The sequence below is a fragment of the Ursus americanus genome, chromosome 26 (assembly GCF_024610735.1).
Source record: "Ursus americanus isolate L20-20 chromosome 26, mUrsAme1.1.p, whole genome shotgun sequence".
Lineage (NCBI taxonomy): Eukaryota > Metazoa > Chordata > Mammalia > Carnivora > Ursidae > Ursus > Ursus americanus.
The window spans coordinates 20,237,502-20,260,508 of NC_142152.1; the positions used below are offsets into that span (position 1 = coordinate 20,237,502).

Below are 23,007 nucleotides of genomic sequence, written 5' to 3' on the forward strand. Positions count from 1 at the left end.
TGGACGCGGGGTCCCACTTGGCCTCGCTAGGCCATACCCCGTTGATCTCAACAGGCCTGACTCCCTACGGTTTAGGCTAGCGCTTCACCAGGGGGCTTCGCAAGAACGGATTGTTCAATTTTCAGGAGTTTTGCAGGCTGATTGTTAAACTCGGCCATTATTAAAAATTCAGGTATGGTAACAAATACTAGAAAGTCATCATTTCCTAAGTACTTTAGTACATATTCCCTGTGCTCTTGAAGTTAGATCTCTTGGACCCCTATGGTGAAAACACTCTATATTTTATAGGCTACTGTGCACCGCCAAATCTTCCTTCCGTGGGTTACACTGTGTCTTCGTCTTAGGGCTATTATAACAAAACACCACAGACTGGGTAGTTGATAAACAACAGAAATGTATTTCTCACAGTTCTGAAGACGGCAAGTCCAAGATCAAGGCACCAACCTGCTTGTCTTTTGGTGAGGGCCCTCTTCCTGGGTTACAGCCAGTGCCTTCTTTCTTCCATGTCCTCACGTGGTAGAGGTGGCAGGGATCCCTCTGGAGCCTCTTTTGTGAGGACACTAATCCCATTCTTGAAGGATCCACCGTCATGGCCTAACCACCTCCCAAAGGCCCCATGTCCTAATACCATTGCTTTGGATTTCGACATATGATTTTTTTTGGTGGGGGGGGGACACAAATATTCAGACCATAGCACGCGGAGAGCTTGAAATCAGCTTTTGTTCGTATGTTTACACCCTGAAAATCAGCAAATACTATAAGTCGGGGATTAATTTACTGTTGTGTCGATTGTCTAAATTTAAGGAAGTGATGGAGAAAACGCAGATTAAACTTAAAAGTGTGAAACTTGTAGCCACTGCATTGTGAATAGCACAAAAAATCAAGGAAATATTCATTTGGTATTTACAAACTACTATCCAGTTCTGCAAAGAAGGTGTTCACGTCACTGACAAATAAGTGAAGTTGCAACATACATTTTTATCTCACTTTTGTCTTTTTTATGAACGTAAACAAGAATATCAGCAAATATCCTGTTGGGACCACACTTGCTCATCAAGTCCAATGCTAGACTGGCTCTAGGTCCAAATATTAGCAAAACCAACAGAAGTATTCTGTGAAAATCAATAGGTTGCATGGAATTTATAATGAAGATCACTGTATATGTTATGATTTGTGAATTACATGCTATCTATCCTTTACAGCGGTAACATTCATAAACACGCACAAAGTTTTCTGGAGAGTCCGTTGTTAAACATTCGCCAGCACACCACTGCCCAGAGTCTGCTGTTCTGCCCCCATCCTAGAACTTACCTGCTGTGCTTGAGGGGCGTGCTGGCTCGTCTGTACCCCCTCGGCACTGTGGGCTCTGTGGTGAGGAGGGCCATCTTGTTCACGTGCGGGTACTCAAGTACTAATCAGGACTCAGTGCTCAGGAGTCACTCAATCCATACCCGTTGCATGAACATGCTAATGCAAAAATACTTCTGGGTCCTAATGGTGAGGCAATGATTCTCGTCCTCTGTGTCAGCCTGTGAAGTGGAGGTGGGTATTTAACCCACACATAGCTGGCAGCCAGCACAGCTTTCCCTTCTTTCTGCTTCTCTGTCCAGATCCAGAGACGGGCCCAGTGCTGGGTGGGCTCCCTGCAGTGTCCCATCTGCAGCCAGATGGCTCTGAGACCTAAGGGGGCGTGAGGAGAATTCAGGACGACAAGTACATACAAGCGGATGGGAGTGGGATACAGTGGTCCTGGGGTCAAGCTGTAAGCCCCTTGAGGGCTGAAGGCAGATTTCATTATTGTCTCATCCCTAGAACCTGTCCTGACAATGGCCAACATGGTCCTACATAGCGGACCCCACTCCTCTCTCCTCCCTGCTCACCTCGGCTTACCTCTTCTGACCCTCTCTGCCCCTACGCTCCTTTCCGCTCCAGGCACACCGACTCCTGGCTCCTCCTGCACCATGTGCCCTCTTGCCTCAAGGCCTTTGCACCGACTCTTCCTGACCTGCTCTTCCCCAGAAATCCACATGGCTTGTCCGTCAAGTTAGGTCTCTGTCCAAATCTCACCCGGTCAGAGAGGCCTTCGTGACTGGTGTGGCCTTCGGTCCCTGTGCCTGGCCTCCTTACCCACTTAGCTTTTCTTCCTGGGCCTTTCTGCCCCGAGTGAGTATGCACTTGGTGATTTTCTGCCATCTCTCTCCCTGGTAAACTCTTGGAGCAGGATCTTTTCTTTCCTGTTCCTGACTTTATCCCCAGGGTCTAGCTCGGTGTAAGTGGAGGTACAGTCCTCCCTGAAGCAGTGTCTGCTGACGGACTCAGCCTACCAGAATGAAGGGTCTGCAGTCAGACAGAATGGGATACTGATCCAGCTCTCGGCTCTCCTGTCTAATTTGGACCTAGGCCATGTTCTTCTTGGACCTGTCATCTGAAAACCTGTGTATCTTTTCTTCTTTCTCTGGGGTTACCTCCCCAGCTCAATGGGAGGTGTCAGCTCTTCTCCAGAGGAGCCTGAAATCCATGCCACTTCCGGGCAGCATGCATCAGAGGCACCGCTGGACGGGCTGGGCAGCCCGACTCTGACCCAGGCCACCCCTGAGGCCCAGGGCTCAGGTTGGTGGGTCACACTCAGCCTGGGGGTGGGGGGTAGGTCTGGCTGACCCGTAGATGCCTTCGTCTGGTTTTACATTGAAGATGAATCCAACATTCAGGAGTGGAGACATTTCACAAGACAGTCAGAAGACCCGGCCACCGTGGGCCTGCATTCAGGCACGGCACAGCCCCAGGAGCTGAAAAGCTGGCCCTGTTTTAGCTCAGCTCTCCGATTTGCCACGGTCCTCACCCCTCCTGCAACATTTGCTTTGGGACCGTCTGAAATAAAGCACACAGATGCACACAGGGTAGCTTCTCTCCTCACACTAGCCGTGGGACTGGAGCAAGGCTCTTAACTTCCCGAGACCCCTTCCTCTGCAAGACGGACTTCCCAGCGACCCCCTGAGTCCATGGAGGACTGGATGGGAAATTCCTTGGGAAGCAGCAGCACTCTGCCCTTCCCCCAAGCGCTGCTCTGCCACTTCCTCTTCTCTTCGTTCTCCTCCCCAGATGCCACCCCTTCTGTCCATGGACACTGCTGTCTAGCTGGCCCAGGTGGGTCCTTGCTTCGCAGCTGGATCTGCCTTCCCAGGTAGGGAGACCTGGGAGCAGCCCCTTACCGCTGCACCTGCATCAGTGTGGGGTCTCTCCTCGGGAAGGATGCCTATGTCACGGTGAAGGCGTAAGGAAATGCAGGAGGGCTCTGAGTCCTAGTGGGGCTTGGCCTCCGAACAACGACAAACGAGATCTGAGCCGCCAGATGAGAGGTTGCTGCGGACAAGTCTTCCCTTTCCAGTCCCGAGGTCCTTGTTCTAGAACCAGGTGTCACAGCAAACGCCTGTGAAGTCAGCTGGGTTTGCTCAGCTTTGCTAGGAAAAGCTCCTTCTTCCCTCCTGGGGCTATTAAGCTAGTGCACCTTTTAAAAGGTTTTAAACTTTTATTGCTTCTTTGAAATAAAACATTCCTCTCATTCCAAAATGAAATGCATTTCAAATGGATTTCCCAAGATTTTCTTTATTTTGATGACAAAAGTAATCTGTCCATGGTTTTTATAGAAAAATTGGGGAAATTAAATATAAAGATGCAGAAGGAAATGAAAGCCTCCTATAATCATTGTTAATACTTTTGGTTTATATCACTCCAGACTGTTTTCAGTATACTCCAATCGTTCATATATAAAGGCATATATATGTATATGTATTATATTTAAACAGGCATTTTTCACATAGGATGCAGATTATTATATATGCCATTTTATAATACCCAGCATAAGGCTTGGAAAACAGTAGGCAAGAAATAAATATTGCCACTGCTAATAAATATCATTTATCGAATGCTGACCACATGCCAATATGTTAGGTGTTTTATATACACTGTCTCACTTAGTCCTCAGAACGGTCCTATGATACAGAAGCTGCCTTCCTCATGTTCTAGAGCTGAGAAGCTTGGGGCCAGAGAGATTATGTTACTTGTCGAAAGTTGCAAAAGTCACCAATGAGATGGACAAATACATGTTTCTGTATTTTTGTGTGAACAAAGTGCCCATTTACAGGTTTAAAAGTTTTTCAAAAATGGATTTAAGAAGCAACTTATTGCCTACTCAGGTGAGAATTTTCACTGAGAATGATGGAAAAACAGGCTCCAGTCTTGCAGGCAGGAAATCTAGGTCTGCAACTGATAGCGCTATGATCTGGAGCAAGTAACAGCCTCCCTGACCCTCGGTTTCTCCTCCACAAATTGGGATTCATGTGGAAGGCAAGGTCAGCACTGTGCCTGGGATATAGGGGCGTTTGAAATGATTAACAAAGGTTGATGGCAATTGGAAAATGTGAAGAAACTGCAAAAGCACAGAACACAAAGCTTGCTTTTAAAAAGTTCACCCATGATGCTTCAAGGCGATATTAGCCAATGTGGAGCTGGTGGGGATACGACCTTGGTCAGTAGTGAGTCCCCACGAGGCTGTGCTTACTTCCTAGGGAAATGCTGAGCTGTAAAAAGACTGCTTATCAATTTGTCTTTGAAAAACAGGTGATCTACAGTGTCTCAATGTGTCCAACTCCTAAAATAGCACATCTGTGTCTCTAAAATCTTTGTGGCCCAAATAAAAATCAGTGGCAGGGGAAAATGAAAATGCACAAGTTATCTGAATTAGCTTGAATGCTACTGCAATTAGGGGGTCTCCTAGTTCTCCCCCTTCCCCCTGGCACATTAACTTTTCTGAGCCTCAGCTTTGCCCAGTGTCAGCTGGGAGCGGTAATACTCCCTCCCCGGGGTAGTGTGACGATGAAAAACAGTGTGTGTGAAGGTGTGAGCTCAAGGTCTCAGTCATAATAAACAACACCCTTTATGAGGCCATATAGATGAGGGGGTCTGGACGGGCTCTGAGGTGAGCCACGAGCTAGAACCCTGCTTCTGCCATTCGCCAGTTTTGTCACCTTGGACAAGCTATCGAGCCTCTCTGAGCCAATCTCACGAGGTCTGTAAAGACTAAATGCTAATATATGTGTTGTTTGGTGCAGAGCAAGCATCCGACATCAACTATTACAGTGAGGACCTCCTTGCTTTCTCCTGGTCGCAATGTTCTTTGCATTTTTGATCCTCGTAAAGCCCGAACCGCATACTAGAGCCCTTGATTATACACCGCCTTGTACTGTCCTCTTTGCTTTCTTTTTTTTTTTTTTTCTCTTCTCACATGCTTCCCTCTGGTTTTTTTTCACGGGGCCCAGACCCTTGAGGGCACCATCTGGGACATAGACTTCTTCAGTATTCCTTCCAGGGACTCATGTATGTGCATGCCCAATAAATCTTTGCTGCCTTGAATTGCATCTGATTGATGGCTCTTTCCCTGCTGATTTCTCAAGGTTTCACCCAGATTGAGCCGAAACCCTCGGGAAAAATTGCAGCAGCCTGTCCAGGTCCCCAGAGACCGGAGCTCTTGGCTCTGCTGAGAATGACAAATGGAGGAGCTGAAGGGCCCGAGCGCCACTGGAGGCATCTGACAGCTAAGGAGAGGGGCCCCTCAGCCCCCCTTCTTGGCCCTCCCAGCCACCTGACAGCAGTGCCTGTGGCTTTGCGGGACAGCTGTGGCCTTAAATGGCACAGGAGCTTAAGATGCTTCCCTTGTTTACATAGCTTCTGTGTTAAAGCTGGGAGCAAGTGCTTCTGCCGTCCCTGTCCCTGTCCCGTCCCCGTCCCCGTAGGTAACTGGAGGAAAAGTTAAACAAGAAGGAAGTGAGGGAGGGGCCGAGGAAGGACCTGGCTGTAGACCACATTTGTGCTTAGTTTCCCCAGCTGAGTATAAGTCACCGAAAAGGGGAACTTTCCACCCTCCCAGTGCCTCTGTTATTTCCAACAGTTTACTACTAGGAGAGGGACTAAAGGCTCATGAAAATAAGGTAGTTGACCTTTGGTGTAGGGCAGCCCTGAGGAGGGACTGTGCTAATTTGTCTATGGTTTTCTGCGAGGACAGTTGCATAGTTCGTGGCTGTTCATGAGTACTGGGCTGCTTTGTAGAACTTTTTTTTTTTTTGCTTGTTTGATTTTAGGAGTTGCAAAGTCACTCATTCATTCATTAACAAATATTTATTGAACTATGGACTAGGTCCCATGAATACCAAGTTTACTACTGGGTGAATATCGGCTCGATATCCTACACGCAGGCCCTGCGGCAGGTGCTGGGGAGAGAGCTGTGGCTGAGACAGGCGTGGGCCCAGTTTCGCTGACCTGCGGGGAGCAAGACGCAAATAAAGGGCTAGTTATAACATCTACGGTGCAAAGTGCCATTTCATAGGGTGGGAAGCAAGTTCTTAGTAAGAGTCCTATACCGAGACTTGGAAGTCCAGGAGGAAGGGACAATTAAGCTAAGCCTGATAGAAAAATAGAAGTTGGCCAGGTGTGGAGGGGAGTGGTAGAGAGCCAGTACGGAAAATCCTTGCAGGCAGAGGGGAGAGCATGTGGAAAGAACTGGAGGGGGTACCGTAGATGATACTGCAGGACGAGAAAACCTCACAAACTCCAAGTCACTTAACGCAAGGAAAGCTTCTCACTCAAGCAAAATTGGATTGGAGTTCAGAGCAACTGGTCTCCATGGGGGAGGGGAATCTCAGTGATCCAGGATACCTCCATCTCAAGACTCCATCATGTCAACATAGGGCCAGGAAGACAAGGAGAGAGAGCAGGGAGGTGCACTGGAGGTGAGTTACTTTAGCCCAGGAGTGAGCGCCTCACTTCTGCTCCCAACCCATTGGCCAGAACTAGTCACATGGCTGCATGGACTTGCTGCAGGGCTAGAAGAGTAGGGGAGCAAGGGTAGTATTTGCTGAAGGAGGCTGCCTGGGCCACACAGAGAGAGGATAACCCCTTGGGAAACTGCCCATTGTTCTGAGGGGCAGGGCCTATTGTGTGTGTGTGTATGGGGATCTGGTGGGCAGGGGTGGGGAGGGAAATTGCAGGGGGATAAGCTGAGACCAGCCCTTAAGGGCCTTGCAAGTCATGTTACATGATGAGGAATTTGGACTTTAAGGAGGCAGAGAAGAATTTTACTAGGGCATAATAGAATTATATTGGCATTTTGGAAAGATTATCTTAGGAAGATCGGGCTTTCTGTGGAGACTGGATGGAGGCGGCATGAGTAGAGGACAGTTAGGAAGCTGTTGCATTGACCAGGTGAGAGATGATGCCCCAAGTAAGGAAGGGTCTGTGAGGGTGGCGGAGGTGGGCACATGCAACAATTATGTAGGATGTGGAATCCACAGTGGGGGCGAGGACAGGCAAGGTGCAGGGTGAAGCTCAGGTGTGTGGGTTTAGCCACTGGCTGGAGAGTGGATCTGTTCACCTGCTAAAAATAACAGGAAGAATAAGTTTAGGGGAAAGACATGTTCCGTTTGGGATTCATGGAATTTTAGGGGTCTAGAACATCTAAGGGGAGGAGTTCAGGGGGCATTGGGATCTGCATCTATGGCTCTGATGCTTAGGAGAGTCTGGCTCGTGATATCAACTTGGGAGTCTTGAATACATAGATGGTATTTGAAGTCATGACGATGGAATGTTGAGTAGCTCTTGAGTAGCTAAGAATCTAGTGTAAGCTGGGGGCCAGGCATATAAACAAATATTGGAATTCAAGGTGAATGGTATGACACAGAGGCAAGTACAAGGTTCAGTGGGGGCACAAAGCCGAGAAAGTCTGATGGAAGAGGGACCAGGGCTGCGTGGATCATGGAAGGGCAGTTTACATGGAGGGAACAGCATGTGCAAAGGCACAGAGATATAAAAGCAGCACTGTCCAGCCAAGAAGTCCTTGGAGCATTTTCTAGAGCATTTCAGTGTGCTTGTCTGAGAGAGAAGAGAGTAGTAGCACTTGGAGCCTTTGACAAAACACCTGTCACCAACATGCAGGCAGTGCATGCTACGTGCAGGAGATTTGCACAGTTGAAGAGTCCATGATAAGGTGACATCTTTTTTTTTTTTTTTAGGATTTTATTTATTTGACAGAGAGAGGAAGAGCACAAGCAGGTGGAGCCACAGGCAGAGGGAGACGAAGAAACAGGCTTCCCACTGAGCAGGGAGCCCAAGGCAGGACTCAATCCCGGGATCAGGACCTGAGCCGAAGGCAGATGCTTAACCGACTGAGCCACCCAGGTGCCCCTAAGGTGACATCTTTTAAATTTTTTATCTTTTTTTTTTTTTTTTTTTTACCATAGGAGCTTTTAAGTATATTAAAAAAACAGAGAAAATAATACAAAGAACCCACGTGTATTCATCACCTAGCTTCAATAATTATTAACGTTCTGACAATCTTTGTTTATTTACTCATTTCTCTCTCTTTTTGATTGCCAGAGCACTATTTTTAACTTTCTACTATGGAGAAAGTAGACAGTGGGGTATAATAAACCCTCAGGCGCCCATCAGTAACTCCCAGGAAACTTCAGCGGGAGGTCATTCCCTCCTGGCCACGCCCCCGCCAGCCCGCTCCTCTCCCCTGGCAGCATTTCGTCTGCCAATACTTCAAATAATATATCTCTAATAGATAAAGACTTAAAAATACAACTGCCTTCTCATTATCACACCCAACAAAATGAACATGAATTCATAAGGGGGCATTTTGAAGACTTCGGGGCCGTGTCTGCCAGAAAACGCTATGACCGTGAGAAGTGCATTTCAGGTAGCAATTCCTTAACAAGACCACACCGGGCAAGCCAGGTGGAGAAGAAACTAGGGGGAATTTAGCCAGGAGAAGCTGTGGCGGGGGAGGGAGGACAAGAGGCCACTCAGCCCTCCTGGGTGTCCCTGGCAGGCATGAGGCCACCACCCAAAAGAGAGAAAGTGGCAGAAGAAGGGATGGAGAAAGGACCAGAGAGAGAAGGAGGTGGGTGGAAAGAGGCTGATATTGAGAAGGAAAAAGAAGAGTAAAAATAATCGCGAATACCCGCAGCGCGCCAGGTGTCAGTCAGGGGCACTGCCTCTGCCCCTCGCGGTTTCCAGGAGCGGGGCTCCCCCAAACCTGCCTGGCCTCTTGCTCAGCCCTTCAGTGAGTCACTCGGTGGAGCGAGGGCAGGGGCAGGTATGCAGGTTTGCGTGGATTGATAAGGAAGGAGCGTTTTGCCAAGGCCTGAGGGGCAGGGCTCAGCAGCGAGGGCGGGGCAGTCTCCAGCAGGGCGGTGGCAGGGCCGAGCAGGTGCCGGGCGGTGGCGTCTGCGGGGTGGCATCCGCCAAGGCAAGGAAGAAAGCAGGCCGCAGGAACGAAGGGGTTGGTCCTCGCGTGGGAGGGGTACTGCGGGGCACCGGTCTCCCCAGTCTTGGGTCTGCGCAGGGCTCCCCCGCCTGTGCCGAGGGTCTGGTAGAAACCGCGCCCCAGCGCCCTGCGGCCTCCCTGGCTGTGGCCGCCCGCGACCCTGCTAGGGGGCGGGAGCAGCACGGGGATGACCTGCGGAAGTAGCGGGTCCTGGGGTTTCGGGAAATCGGTGAATCGCGGGGAGACTGTGGAGCCCCCGGGGCGGGGGCGGGGACGGGGGCAGGGGCCGGCCTGGGGCGCAGGGCGCGGCTGCTGCGGGTGCGGTCCTGCCTGACTTCCTCCCAGCTGGAAACGCTGCGGGTGATATCAGCGGTGGAAAGGCGGTCATCGAGGCCCCAGAGTGCCTTCCTCGAGGGCTCTGGAGGAACTGGCGATGGGAGCTGACTAGACAGTACCCCGACTGAAGACTGCTCTGAGCGGCTCCAAGCCCCCACCCCCAGCGCCCCCAGATCCCGATGAAGTTCTGGGCCCTGCTCCCGCTCTCGGGGGCGGTGGTGGGGGGGTGCTTCTTAGTTCCCTCTCAGCCAAACGCTTATCCTCCAATCTGGGGTGGAAGCGCACCGAGGAGACCAGGGACTCTGTTCCCCTCCCAGACGCCCCGGTAACTTAATGGCCAGTCTGCCTGTTGCCGCTGCCCTGAGCACTCATTGGCAGGGTGCTTCCTTCTGGGACGTCGTGGGATGGGGTGCAAGAGACCTGCGGTCCAGTGAGGACCCTGACATCTCTTTCTGCCCTTTCTTACTAGACAAGGCTTGGGCTGGAGGTGAGCCGCATCGATTGGAATCGGCACAAGGCTGGTGGCCACGTGAAGCCAGGGGACCGTCTCAGGGGCGTGGCTTCCCATCAGCTCTCGGAGGTTGGTGAGCACACCGCAAAGGGACAGAGACCAGAGACGGGATAAACCAGATCTGAGGACTTGTCTTCAGAGGGGAATAGAAATAACGAACACCTAGAACTCTCCTTATGGGCTGGGTGGGCACAGTTCCTACCACTGTCCCAATGCATCTCATGCATGTTCTAAACATGCACAATCTGATTCCACGACATTATTCCTGATTTTATAGATGGAGAATCTGAGCCACTAAGACATGACATCGCTTGGCCAAGATCACGCAGCTTCTGGGGCCAATGTTCTATTTTGCCTTTGTGAAGAAGAGGGAATATGGCACTGAGCTGTTCTGCAGCAAAAACAAGCTGATGTCAGGGATTCTTCCAGAAAAGCACATTTCAGGGCCATTGCTGAGATCACTACCCATTCAGCAAATGTCCCAAACACTGAATGCACTTCTGTGTCTCAGCCCGTGGCATAACTGATGTTCCTCATAATGACCTTCAACTACCCAGGAAAGGTTAATTTATATTTTGCAAGCTCTGTTTAATCAGGCAGGGGGAGTGAGTGACAAGCTTTAACAAGATCTCTATCAAAACCAAATTACCAAAGTTAGACACTTAAATGAATTAACCCCTCTCTCTGAAAAGCTGGGCTGCTCTGGTAACCCCTTGTAGAGGAGCCTTCGCTTTAAACATTGCCCCTTCTAGAGGGGCTCTGCTCTTATGCTGCTGGTGTCCCCACTGCATCTAGGCATCAGGAATGAGCTAGGTCTCACCATTATGTCCCTGACAAGGACTCCCAGAAGATGGCGGGGATCACGTGGGGAAGTTCTCTTTCTTCCCCTGGCCTCAGTCTGAAATTCCCCAAACGCTTGGGGCCCTGCAATGCTGGGCAGCAGGCAGTGTCCCCAGCAGTGGTCCTGGCATCCTGCCCCCTTTACACAAAGCGATCACTGTTGCAGAAAATGAGGGTCCTGTGACCATTTGGCACCATCCCCTGCCTGGCATTTGCGTAGGAGAAGGAACTTTCTCTCTCCCTGACAATAGACTCTGATCACAAACCAGGCCCCTTTCAGAGAAACAGCTTTGCAGAGAATGACTTTGCCTAGAGGTAAGAACTGAGTGAGTGAACAGAAGTGGTTTCTCGCAGGAAGCCTGTTAATATCACTGAGAAATCAGCCGGCCCATGGAGGCCTCAGACAGCTTTCCGCGCACCATCCTCATTGCCGCGCCGGCTCTCAGCCAGGCCTCTCTCCCTTTACCCTGATCGGCTCCTTGAATTCGTTTCCCACGGTGACATATCTGGTTCCCGGCCACTGTGACACCTGTGTCACCCTGTTGTTAGTGTTCTAGAATTCCAGCCTTACCTCTAAATGCAGGTGTAACAATCCTACCTTACAGAGAGCATCTCCCTGGGTAACTTTACTGGGAACTTAACATTGGTGTAAAACCATTAACCAAACTACAGGTTTTATTCGGATTCCCCCAGTTTTCCCACTCATGTCCTTTCTCTGTTTCAGGATAGTGTATCACACCGTGCCTCCTGCGATCTGTGAAGGTTTGTTTCTCTGTTGTTCCTTATTTTTTCACTACCTCGACATTTTCAGGTATTTTATTGAGTGTCCCTCGATTTAGGCTTGCCTGAAGTTTTCTCATGGTTAGACCAGAGCTATGGATTTTCTGAAAGAATACCGCAAGGGTGAAGTGCCCTTGCTTTTCACGCTGTATCAGGAAGTACACGATATCAACATGACTAATTAGTGGTGAGGTTAACCTGGATCACATGGGTAAGGTGGCTTTGCCAGTTTTCGCCACTGTAAAATGACCATTTTCCCCTTTCTAGACTCTACAGATTGGAAGTGAATCACTAAGTCCAGCTCCTACTGCAAGGGAGGGAAATGAAACTCCACTCCCTGGAGGGGGGAGAATCTACAGGTATAATCTGGAATTTTTCTATACAGAAGACTTGTCTCATCTCCATGATTTCTTTATTTATTCACTTCTTTATTTATATCGGTATGGACTCAGAGATATTTATTTTATTATCTGAGTTATAATGCAATACTTTTTAAAATCGTTGCTCAAATTGTTCCAGCTTGGGTCATTGGGATCTCTCTCAGGTGCACTCCTGTGTCTTTTTCATGGGCTCCCCATTTGTTTTTTCCATTATCTTACTTTCCGGCACTCTATGGTGCTGCACGCTCACCTGTCTTTTCCTTGCCTTTCTTTCTCCAGGGAGCCCTGGTTCCATTATTGGAAGATGGTCTTTGGAAACCAAGTTCTGAGTGCTGGGTGTGCTCTTTGCTACTGGGTCATTGCTCTCTGCCCTCTCAGGGCACACAGCTAGGAAGTGTCTGGATGTAGAGTGGCCAACGTATGTGCCCATATCTGTATTTTGACACCTGTCTCTAGATATCCTTAAATAAAAATGAGTTCACACCAGTACCTCCAACTCGAATTCGGCACCACTGGGCTTGTCCTGGCCTTCCGCCTTTCCTCATTGCCCTTCCTTTCGCAGACAGTGCCAAACCCGGCTCCTGCTGTCTACAATTTATACACTTACTTGTTCAACCTTACTTTGCATGTAGTTTCAGAATTGCTAATCCATATCCCTATGAAAGAAATTTTTCATGAGAATACAGCGTTTTTGTATAGTTCCTTCTGTTTTTAGCTTTACGGATTCCTGTCGAAACACTGTTTCCGAAAATTGCTTGGGTCAGCTCATCCCCCCCTTCTTGATGGGTGCAGCTTCGTATTTTCAAAGGATTTTCACGTGAGGCTTCACCTTTGATCAGTTCATTATTTTGCGCGAAGGAGGAAGAAACCGTGACATGTGGAGGAAGACTTGGTTGCCTCGCGATCATTTGGACTCATGAGTATACCTGGGAACTTTGGGCTTCGCTGGACCACGCCACCTTCGCTGGACCTGCTGTTCGCTGGGTGGGTCTGGGCTGCAGAGACGGCTGTGACATACAATGTCTAGTCAAAGGAGGAGGTGAAGTACAGCTGAGTATCTCTTCCTTGGGCAGGCAGGATTGTCAAATGTCAGGGAGAAGGAGACTTGGAGATCTCGTAGCTCAATTTCCCTTATAGATGGGGAAACTGAGGCTTAGAGAGGAGATGTGACTTGTTCAAGATGAACTAGCTGGTTCGAGCCATAAAGGGTGGGGGGGGATAGGATTCAGGACTCTGCATTCCCATGTCTGTGCTCTTCTCACCACCCTGTGTGGGTTACAGGGCCAGAGGTCACAGGTCTGCAGAAAAAAAGCCCCTTTGAAATGGTTTAAACAGGTGGAAAAATTCACCCTCCTTTCCTGAATAGAGAGGTAGATCCAGGAACATTTCTTCATACCCTGTGCCGTCTGAAATGGGGGGTGAGTGGATTAAGAAATGATTGATGCAAAGTTGGTCCCTGCATGTCACACAGTAGTGACCTCATTCAAAAGTGGCAACTTGAGGGATCTTGTGAATTCCAGAACTACCTTTTTTTTTTTTAAAATCAGCGTCATGTTCTCTCTTAACTGTCATCCCCCTTAGTACCTAAAAAATTGAGATTAGTGTCTGTCTTGCCCAGGTCAGGGGGCTATTTTAAGGCTCCTTACCTAATTGGAATGAAGAAATCAAACTTTTTTTTTCTTTATTAACTGCTGATTTCCGAATCTCCAGCATCATACATAGCACACCATAGGAATTCAATAAATATGGGATGAATGAATTACGGATCACGTGAGATGTTTCACGTAAAAGGACTGTTTTATCTCTGAAGCCTTATACAAATGTAAGGCATTGTTAATGGCGTTAGCTAATGCTCTGACCTTGGGCAAGTTGCCTAACCTCTCTGGACTTCAGCGTCCCAATCTGCATTATAAAATGCTCCAGGCTCATCTTGTATCCGTAATTAAACTAGATGATCTCTACGGTCCCTTTCAGATCTGTAATTCTGTAATTTCAGTGTTCACTGTTATTATAAAGAGTATTCTGAGAATTTCCAGATAGATTTAGGATATAAAAGTATCACAAACCATCATGTGATAAAAGTATCACAAAGCAAGGGTGACAAGTCGATTTCTTTTCCTGTGTGAATTCTAGTTGATTGGTAGTGGCTGCCTGGAAGGACTCTAGGTATAGGGTTATAGTGATTGATTAGTGATGTCTGTCATGGGTACAGAATACAAAGCAATAGCAAGCATGCCAAATATCTACCATCTCCAACCTAGATGCTTAAAATAGCAGCTGCCCTAGAATTTCTGAGAGCAATGTTATTTTTCTTTGATTTTGCATGATAATGTAGACACCCCTTGGGTGAGGCCAGGGCTTCCTGGAGGTAAACCCAGAGCTCTACAGACTTGTAGTAAATCACCCTTCTCCCTTTCGTTGTGTCTCTTTTTTATTTATCAGGCAAATAAGGACAATTAACATGATAGATTAATGATGGTTGAGAAGTGAAATCTAGACTCAGAATCTTTCTACCACCCTGAGACTCAAACAGATATATAGCCTCTGTTCTTGAGGAAATTGAGAATGTGGAATAATGTAAAAATTCTACATATAAACATGAACCCATTCATCCAGTAAATATAGGTTGAACACCTACAGTGTTCAGTCAAATGCATGCCACTGAAAACATAGATAATCTTTCCAGAAATAAAGCTTTTCCCTCTTCTCGTTTCTACTGACCGGTCATTATATGTGGGTCCGTGAGCTTTCTCTTTTCTTTTTTTTTTTTTTTAAAGATTTTATTTATTTATTTGACAGAGATAGAGACAGCCAGCGAGAGAGGGAACACAAGCAGGGGGAGTGGGAGAGGAAGAAGCAGGCTCATAGCGGAGGAGCCTGATGTGGGGCTCGATCCCAGAACGCCGGGATCACGCCCTGAGCCGAAGGCAGACGCTTAACCGCTATGCCACCCAGGCGCCCCTGTGAGCTTTCTGAATGTAACCCGTGTTTCCCTCTTTCTACCCTCGTGGTGAGGAAATGATAAATTTTGGGTCTAACTCCCAGGATTCCTGAAGGAAATATACCAGTGAGGCATCTTAAATCTCTCATTACAGATGGGGGATGCTACCCGGGCCAGGAGAGAACGTCCCAGCCCTCAGGTACCATCCTGTTGCTCAGCGTGCTTTTGAAGCCCAAGGATACTGTGACCATGAGGATGCTCCCATTCTTTCCTGTGCCTAGAAGTGTGGAGAGGCCCCTGCATCTCGGTTTGGGGGTCATGTATATTGCTTCCCACCTGTCATCACTTCATAGCTGTCCAGAAATGTGTCTCAGTGGAGGAGGGATGTAGGCAACCCCAGCCCCTCTTCTCCCTTCCGGGTGGTCTGCCTTTGCCATATAACATTGGCTTCTGGTTACCCTCCCTCAGGACTGGTCTTTCTCCACTGTCCAGGCAGTTCCTGAAAAGGCTGCACTAACTGACTGAGTGATTACTTCAGGACTTGAAATAGCTTTTTTCCTGTCCCAGATATGACACAGTCACTTCCCCAATAGAGCCATCACTCCAAGAGGAACAGCACGTCCTTGTAATGAAGCCAAGAGGGTCACATGATCAGACAGCGGGGGGCAGGGAGGGGCCTCCTGAGACCTTGTTTCCCCTTAAGCTGTTGGCCCAGAGTTGTCTACAGAAGCCTATCTGTGACAGACCCTGGCAAGCCATCCCCAGCCTGCCCTCTTCTAGGGTTTCAGTCCAGAACAGTTTCTCCAAGGAATACGTGTTAGCGAATGAACGAACGTCCAGCGCGGCGATGGTGAGAACTTCTGTGGAGCATCTTCGGCGGCCCCATGCATGCATGTGGTTCTGCACTAGAAGAATCGAGGAATCCCCACGGCTTGTTACCCTCACCCCAGCAGCACCCCTCCAAGAAGATTGGACAGGCAGCCCATCTTGCTGATTGGGGAACTCTTGGCCTAGCTGGAGTAGAGAGTGTGAAGCAGTGGAAGGAAAGGTTTTCCTCAGGAGTCCGGGTCAGACGGGAGAGAAAAGGTATCTACGAAGGATGAAGACCAGCCCAACCCCAGCCCCAGACCCCCGGACCTCGCAGACATGGTTGAGTTTTATTGCGAAGTTACCAGGCACTCCAGGGGGAAAATATGATTTAGGCAGCCATGCAGCAGCAAGGGTGAGAGAGCTGAGAAAGGTCTTCAAGAGGCCCAAAGCAGGGGAAAATTCGCTGAGTCAGAAGCCAACAAGAGGAACCCGAACCAGAGGAACTCAGTCAGTAGAGTCAGAGACAGCCTCACACTGGGAGAGAGAGGTGGGGTTTTTTTTCCCTTTTTTTTTTGTTTTTTTCAACTCTTGCATTTCCGGGGTCATACAAATCTGTAGGAGACATAAAGTGATCTTACATTTATTTAGCTAAGCCTTCTAGTCAACTAAAAGTCACCTTTTGGGTGAACGGGAGAATCCCCAATCAGACTAGGAAAAACCTCCGGAATGCCAGGAACCTGGGCAGATTTTCCAGGGCCATCTGGTTTTGCTGCTCAACCCCTTCCCTTCTTTCCAAGAGTGAAATAGCAGATAAATCCAAAAGCTCCAGGGATGTTGACCTCTGGAAGAACTGAAGCTGGCTGCCGGCCAGAGGAGGCCACATAACTTCGATTCATACACGGGCTGTGCGGAAAGCCAGTCGGGGCGGCATCGGTTAGAGTGCACGGTTGCGGACCACAGAGTTCACGGTAGCTACTCTCAAGCGGGAAGGGATCTAGCTGAGGACGCTGGGAAGCTCGCAGAATTCTAACCAAAGCCAGAGGGGCAGGCTGCAGGCCGCAACGTCTACACACACCTCCCAGAGCCACGCCGTAGGATTGGGTGGGCGGGGAGTCACGGCTCCCGCCACCTCTAACCTGGCAAACCTGAGGTTCCGGCCACCTGTTGGACCCACCAGATGTGTGCCTGTCCTCCTGGTCCAAATCATGGTCTCAAGGGCGTGCATCTAAGTGGCAAAATCTAAGCCACATGTCTGTGCCCAGCAGCAAGGGAACCTGGGAAATATCTACACACAGGCACACACATAGACACACGCACACACACAATGAATGAATGAATGAAGTGAATATCCTTAAAACATGAAGAAATTATGCAAAGCCTTTCAAGAAGTAAGGAATGATGGAGAGTGGCTGCAAGGGCTCTGGGAGCTGTGGCCTGGGCTACTCAGGAAAAAGCAGTGTGAAAAAAGTGCCCCACAGTGTGGGTGAAGTGATGGATTCCCTGGCGGGCCTCCCTCCGTAGAATTATGCTCAGTTGGTCTTAGGCAAAATGGAGAAGTAAGAAATGCTCGTGTTCTAGATTCTTCACACAGCAGTCACCACCATTCATTTATTTTTAAGATCCTTCCAAAAAGAGATTTGAGTCACCAGGGTATTGTTTTGCATACTACAATACTAGTCCATTACGGGCCTTCTGAAAGACACTAAAAGTTCAACCCAAGGCTGCTGGTCTTCATGGGGAGCCAGCAAACATACATACTCACATTGACCTTATAGAAATCGCCGTGTTATGAAAAGCACCAAATGACTGGGGTGGACAATGGTAGTCAAGTTGCTCAGAGGAGAGCTGTGGTTTGGGTGGTCAGGACGGCTTTTTGTAGATGGCAGGACAGGAACTGGGCCTTGAATAATGGGTAGGATTTAGACAGAGTGCTGGAGTGTGGGCGTGAGGTGAGCGTTGCTCGGAGTAGGTGGGGCGTGTGTTATGTCAACACAATCCATCGGAGGAGTGGTCGGTTATGAGCCTAGAAGCAGTGCAGGGATGAGTTGAAGAATTGTGGGAGATCACAGGAGAAACTTGAACTGGGACCATGTTTTGGAGAATCTTGATTGCCCCACGTATTAATCAGGACTACTTTTGTTTCCAGTGATAGAAATCCACTTCAAATTAACTTAAGAGAAAGGGAATTTATTGTTTCATCTCATTAAAAAGCCCAAGGCATGAGTTTGAGATACGGCTAGATCCGGGTGCTCAGCTGTTGTCAGGACTCAGCTCTGGGTTCATGTGTGTTGGTTTCACTTTCCAGCAGGCCTTCTCCATGTGGCGGTTCCTGGCAACTCCAGGCTTACATCATCCTGGTTCAGCAATCTCTTGCTCAATGTTTCTAGCAGGATTCTCAGAATTCTCAGGGCTGAGTCTTGTTGATTGGCTCTCCTGGGTCATGAGCAACCACTCCCTACCCCCATCAGAACTAGAACTCTGACCAGGGAAATATGGGGTCTCTCACTGACCAGTGACATGGCCCAAGAGGGCCCATGACCATGGGGAAGGATGGTGGCTATAGCAGATACTATTGATGTCTCATCCTTATTCCCTCGGCCCTTCCCATTTTGGTGGATGTTGGCTCAATTTCCAGCTAACACCTGCTTCTCTTTGCCTAAGGGCTTTCCGTGACCACCAGAGCCCCACCTCCCCACATTCAAGACCGGCCAGAAGTGCCAGGGAATGAACACTTCCTAAGAGCAGTCCTCTACCAATGACTAATGGAGTTGGTGCATACACACTCCAGCCCTCTTGTCTCTTGGGTGGAAAACTCTGAGGTTCTTGTTCCATAATGTTTCTCAGAGTTCCCCAGTGGGATTACATTTCAGTTGCCCAAGCAGTCACTTGAATGCTAGCGCGCTCTTTATTGAGTTCTTTCCCTTTCCCGCCTCACCTGCCTACTTCCCTGGGGTGTTTCCTGAGATCACCTCTGAAGGAAACCGCTCACCCTGGAATCTGCTCGCCCAGAGTCTGCTCTTGCAGGAACCCACACTAAGAGGTTCCCCAATGGAAAAGCAGAGTGCTGTTGCCAGAGTAAAGGGGAGTGGATTACCGGGTAGGTGGAAACAATAGATGTCAACCTCCCTTGGTCAAAAGATGGGGCCACTTTCGTTTCCTTGCCTCTAATTTGTCTACTTCCTCTTAGGGACGGGAAGCCAGGTCCTTGAGGGAAAGGATCCAGCTTGCTCACTGTGGTGGTCCCAGAATCTGGTGCACAGCAGATGCTAAGACAATGTTTATTGTACTGAATTGAATTTTATAGGCAATGAACAGTGATAAAAGATTTTCCTGAATCCATGACTGGCAGAACGTGTTTTGTTTTTCCATTAGAATTAAATAAAGTCGAGACGGTGTGCAGTGTACGTTGGAGGGAGGGAATCCAAGGAGATGCATTTGGCAGCGGTCATGGTAGTTTGGGCTTGAGGTGGTGAGGGTCTCTGGCATAGAGCACCATGACTAGCACACGCTAGGTGCTCAATAAACGTTTGTTGAATGAATGAAGGCTAGCAGTTGTGTAGGGGTCCATGTCATTAAGCTGATACTCAGGAGTAAGTTGAACAGCTGAGGTTGGGCTGTGTGGTTGGACAGAAGGCTGAAATTCTTCAGGGTGTGGGACCCTGTGGGGAGTTAGGCTGTAGACTGAGCACTGCAGGCTGAGAGCCCTTAGTTTCAGGTTATTGCTGGGTATTCCCCAGCCCCGCTTTCTTTCCTCCTGGGCACATAGCTAGACTACATTCCCAGGCTCTCTTGCAATTGCGTGGGGCCACGGGTGAGTTCTGACCAATGGAATGTGGGTGAGAGTGCCGTATACCACCTCGAGGCTCGGCCCCTGAAGCGTTTCCTATGAGCAATCACACTCCCTCTTGCCTTTCATTTGCTGGCTGGATGCTGAGGATGCAGTGGGGGATCCCAAGGCCATAGGAGGTGACAGAGCCACTAGGGTGAGGGGCCCTGGGGCCCCGGATTGCTGTGTGGAGCAGAGTTCATCACCCATAGTCTCTCACTGGTCCGGAACAAGAGTGAGAAACACAGATACTGTGTGAAGCCGCTGAGATTTTGGATTGCTACAGAGTGCTCATTTGCTACCCTGTTACAAAATAACTCATTTGGAGAAAAAAAAAAGATACAAACCAAAAACTCATTTGAAACTGGGGAGGGAGAGAGTGGAGGCCAGCATCACCAGTTAAGGCAGAGTCCTGGCTGTGATTTTCCTCGCACAAACTGAAAGCAGACAGACACGTCCACAGACGCAGGGGGTTGGGAGAGAGAGCTAATCATCAGGGAGGTTTTGGGCCCCTTCTAAGCCTGAAGGCTTTGGGGCAACAGGGGTATATATCCAAGTGGAAGTTCAATGGGACGTTGAAAAGAGGCCTGAGATTTGGCTAGAACCTATCCTGGCAGGAGCGCTCACTGAATCAGGAGAGGAGTGATTCCCCTGAGGAAGAGCTTGTGAAGGGAGAACGGCGTGGGGTCCCGGATGGAATCATGGCCACTTGCCAGAGGCAGCAGGTGGCAGGAGGAGCTGGTAGGGGTGTGGTCAGAAGGGCAGGAGATGCCTGTGGAGACGCACAAGCCAAGGATGGAGGAAGATGATAAAGAGATTATACCTCATATACCGAAGAGAGCCGGGAAGGGCCTTCCTTCTCCATGGACTGAGACGAACTGGGAGGAAGCTCGTGGTGTGGGAGCGGAAGCAGGAAGGTGCTAAGAAGAGAAGCCAACCATCTCGGAAACCCGGTAAGCTGCCTACACCAGGGTCAGCCGGCGAGTGTGCGGTGGGAGCGGAGTGACCCTGCTTGGCCCTGGCAGCTGAGCGGGTTGGGTGGAGACTCCCCAGGCATCCCTGGGAGTGGTTTGCCCCAGGAGACAGGGAGCCGGGAGTTGCTTTTTTATACAGGTGTCTGAGGTCGGGGCAGGAGAAGGACAAAGGACGGGTAGCGTTAGGTTCCTGTGAGCAGAAAGGGGCCAGGACTCAGCGAACTTGGGGTACAAGTGCTCACGTGACCTCCTCTGGTACACAGACTCTGGTCAGGTCCTGGAGGCCACGAGTTAGACGTTAGTTACATGAGGCCATGTACGTAACACTGTGCACTAGCCGTATGGGTTCGGGCATGTATGATCTTACTAAGCCTCAGTTTCTTCATCCATAAAATGGGGCTTAAATAATTCCAGGTTCTCCGGGGGAAATCAGGGAACTCTTCTTGAAAATAGCGTGAATAGAATCTAGGGGCAAAACCAGCTGATGTTCTTAAGGGTTAGTGCCTTTCCAGAAGGGTAAGGGTCTCTGGTTCTCTGGTATGTTTTCCTGTTCCTCTAGGACAGGGATGTATTAGTGCTCTTCGGATCTCAGCTTCTTGGGTAGGAGCTGGAAAACCTCCCACCTCACAGCTGCGGCCACCTTGGCACCAGAGAGGTTAAAAGGTCAAGGGTCATGTCCACAGTGAGAGGCACGGCGGGGCCTGGAGTCTGCAGCAAACATTTTGAGGCCACACCGCAGACGAGAACATGGGCTCACAGAGCTGAAGAAACTTTCCCAGTCAAGGGCACAGTCAATACGCGCCAGATCAAGAACTTGATCCAGACGGTTTGGTTTTGAGACTTCTAAAGACTGACCATCCTGGGGAAACAGAGGCAGCACCTGGGCGACACTGGCTCTTGGGGGAGGAGCCTCCCCCCCCCCCCAAAAAAAAAACGCATAGGGGATTGCTATGTTGGTTTGAGGCATCTGGAAACTATCTTCAAGGGGCAGCCCTTTAGGACAGTCAATGACTCCTTTGCAGCTGGTGAGGCAGGAAGGGGCTTCTGGGAAGTTCATTCAAACTATACCAAACCCTCTTTCCCGTGAGGGACGGGTCATGATAACCCCCCTTCTCCTCCCCTTCCCCTCTCCTCCCACTCTGTGTTGTAGAGAGGGTCCCACTCTAGACTCAGCCCGCTTACCTTTGGATATGCTGCTGGTTATTGTTCTGTGGCCTCAGGGAGGCCTTACCTGATAACCCAGCCTAGAGGGAAGCCTCTCATTCCCTCACCCTGCTTTATTCTTCCCATGGTACACGACGTGTATTGTTTTCTGTATTATCTGCCTCCCTGAATGGGATGGAGGTTCCGGAGGAGCAGGGTTTTATCTTGATCAGTCGTATCCCTAGTGCCTAGAACAGTACTGGGCACACCGCAACTGCTAATAGATATTTGTGGAATGCATGCCTGTGTCCCAAGCGCTGAGCTAAGTTCTGCCCATGCATTAGCTCATTGAATCCTCAGAGGCCTAGGGTTTGCCCACACTGAGCCCTGGAACCAATTTCAGGAGCTAGCCAAGTAGATATGTCCCCTTACACCCCTCCTGGCACCCTCCTAGCAGGACCTAGGTGTCAGGAGCCCTGAGGCTGGACCAAGCCGACTTCCCAGGCTGTGAAATTCACAAGGCCAGGAGTTCAGTGGGATTCTACCCTGGCTGTGTTAATGGTACCATCTGATCCCAGCACCTCTCTTGGTGTGAAAGTCTTTAAGGGTACAGGACAATCACAGCTCCCAGAACCTTCTTTCCAGAAATTAGCAACAGACCAAAGAGGAGAGAACCATCCATGGGTGAGTTGGGGGGAACTTCTGCCCCTGCTCCCTGTTGACCGCAGGGAGGGTGATCTCAGGACATTGGGTGGGGGGAGAGCTTGGAGTGGATAAAGGGAAGTTTTTTGGCCACCTCCTCTTCTCCTCGACTCTTGCTGCTGCCCTCCACTGCCTTGGGCGCAGGGGGAATGAGAGCTTTGGCCTGGCCAGAAGTTGCCCCAAGAAGAACTGGAGTGAACTGGCCAGCCCTTAGCTAGCGAGGGGCTCCTTTCTTAGGCTGGGCCTTTTCAGAAAATGGGAAATTCCACTATGTCACACCCTGAGAGCTGATGGTTTAGTCCTACCCCCCCTACTATATGATGTATTTAGAGAGCTTTGGAGGCAAACAGCCTTGGGTGGCTCACAAGATTTCTGGGATGAATGTTTACAGTTCTGGGAAGAAAAGGCTGACCTGCCATGCAAAGTCGTCCTCTTTCCACTTCCT

At 49.5% G+C, this 23,007-nt stretch overlaps 1 long non-coding RNA gene across 5 annotated transcripts; it reads left to right on the plus strand.

Moving 5' to 3' along the window:
* Positions 1-7,756: 7,756 nt before the first annotated feature.
* LOC123798966 (uncharacterized) lies at positions 7,757-22,968 on the plus strand. Of its 5 annotated transcripts, XR_015721821.1 has the most exons (7): positions 9,248-9,334; positions 10,125-10,235; positions 11,731-11,768; positions 12,054-12,145; positions 12,446-13,150; positions 15,262-19,014; positions 19,105-22,968. It is a non-coding gene; the product is annotated as an uncharacterized LOC123798966 (long non-coding RNA). The 5 variants fall into 5 exon arrangements; XR_006781462.2 differs by having other exon boundaries at positions 15,262-22,968; XR_015721822.1 differs by lacking the exons at positions 9,248-9,334; positions 15,262-19,014; positions 19,105-22,968 and adding an exon at positions 7,757-8,237 and having other exon boundaries at positions 12,446-14,872.
* The last annotated feature ends 39 nt before the right edge of the window (positions 22,969-23,007 follow it).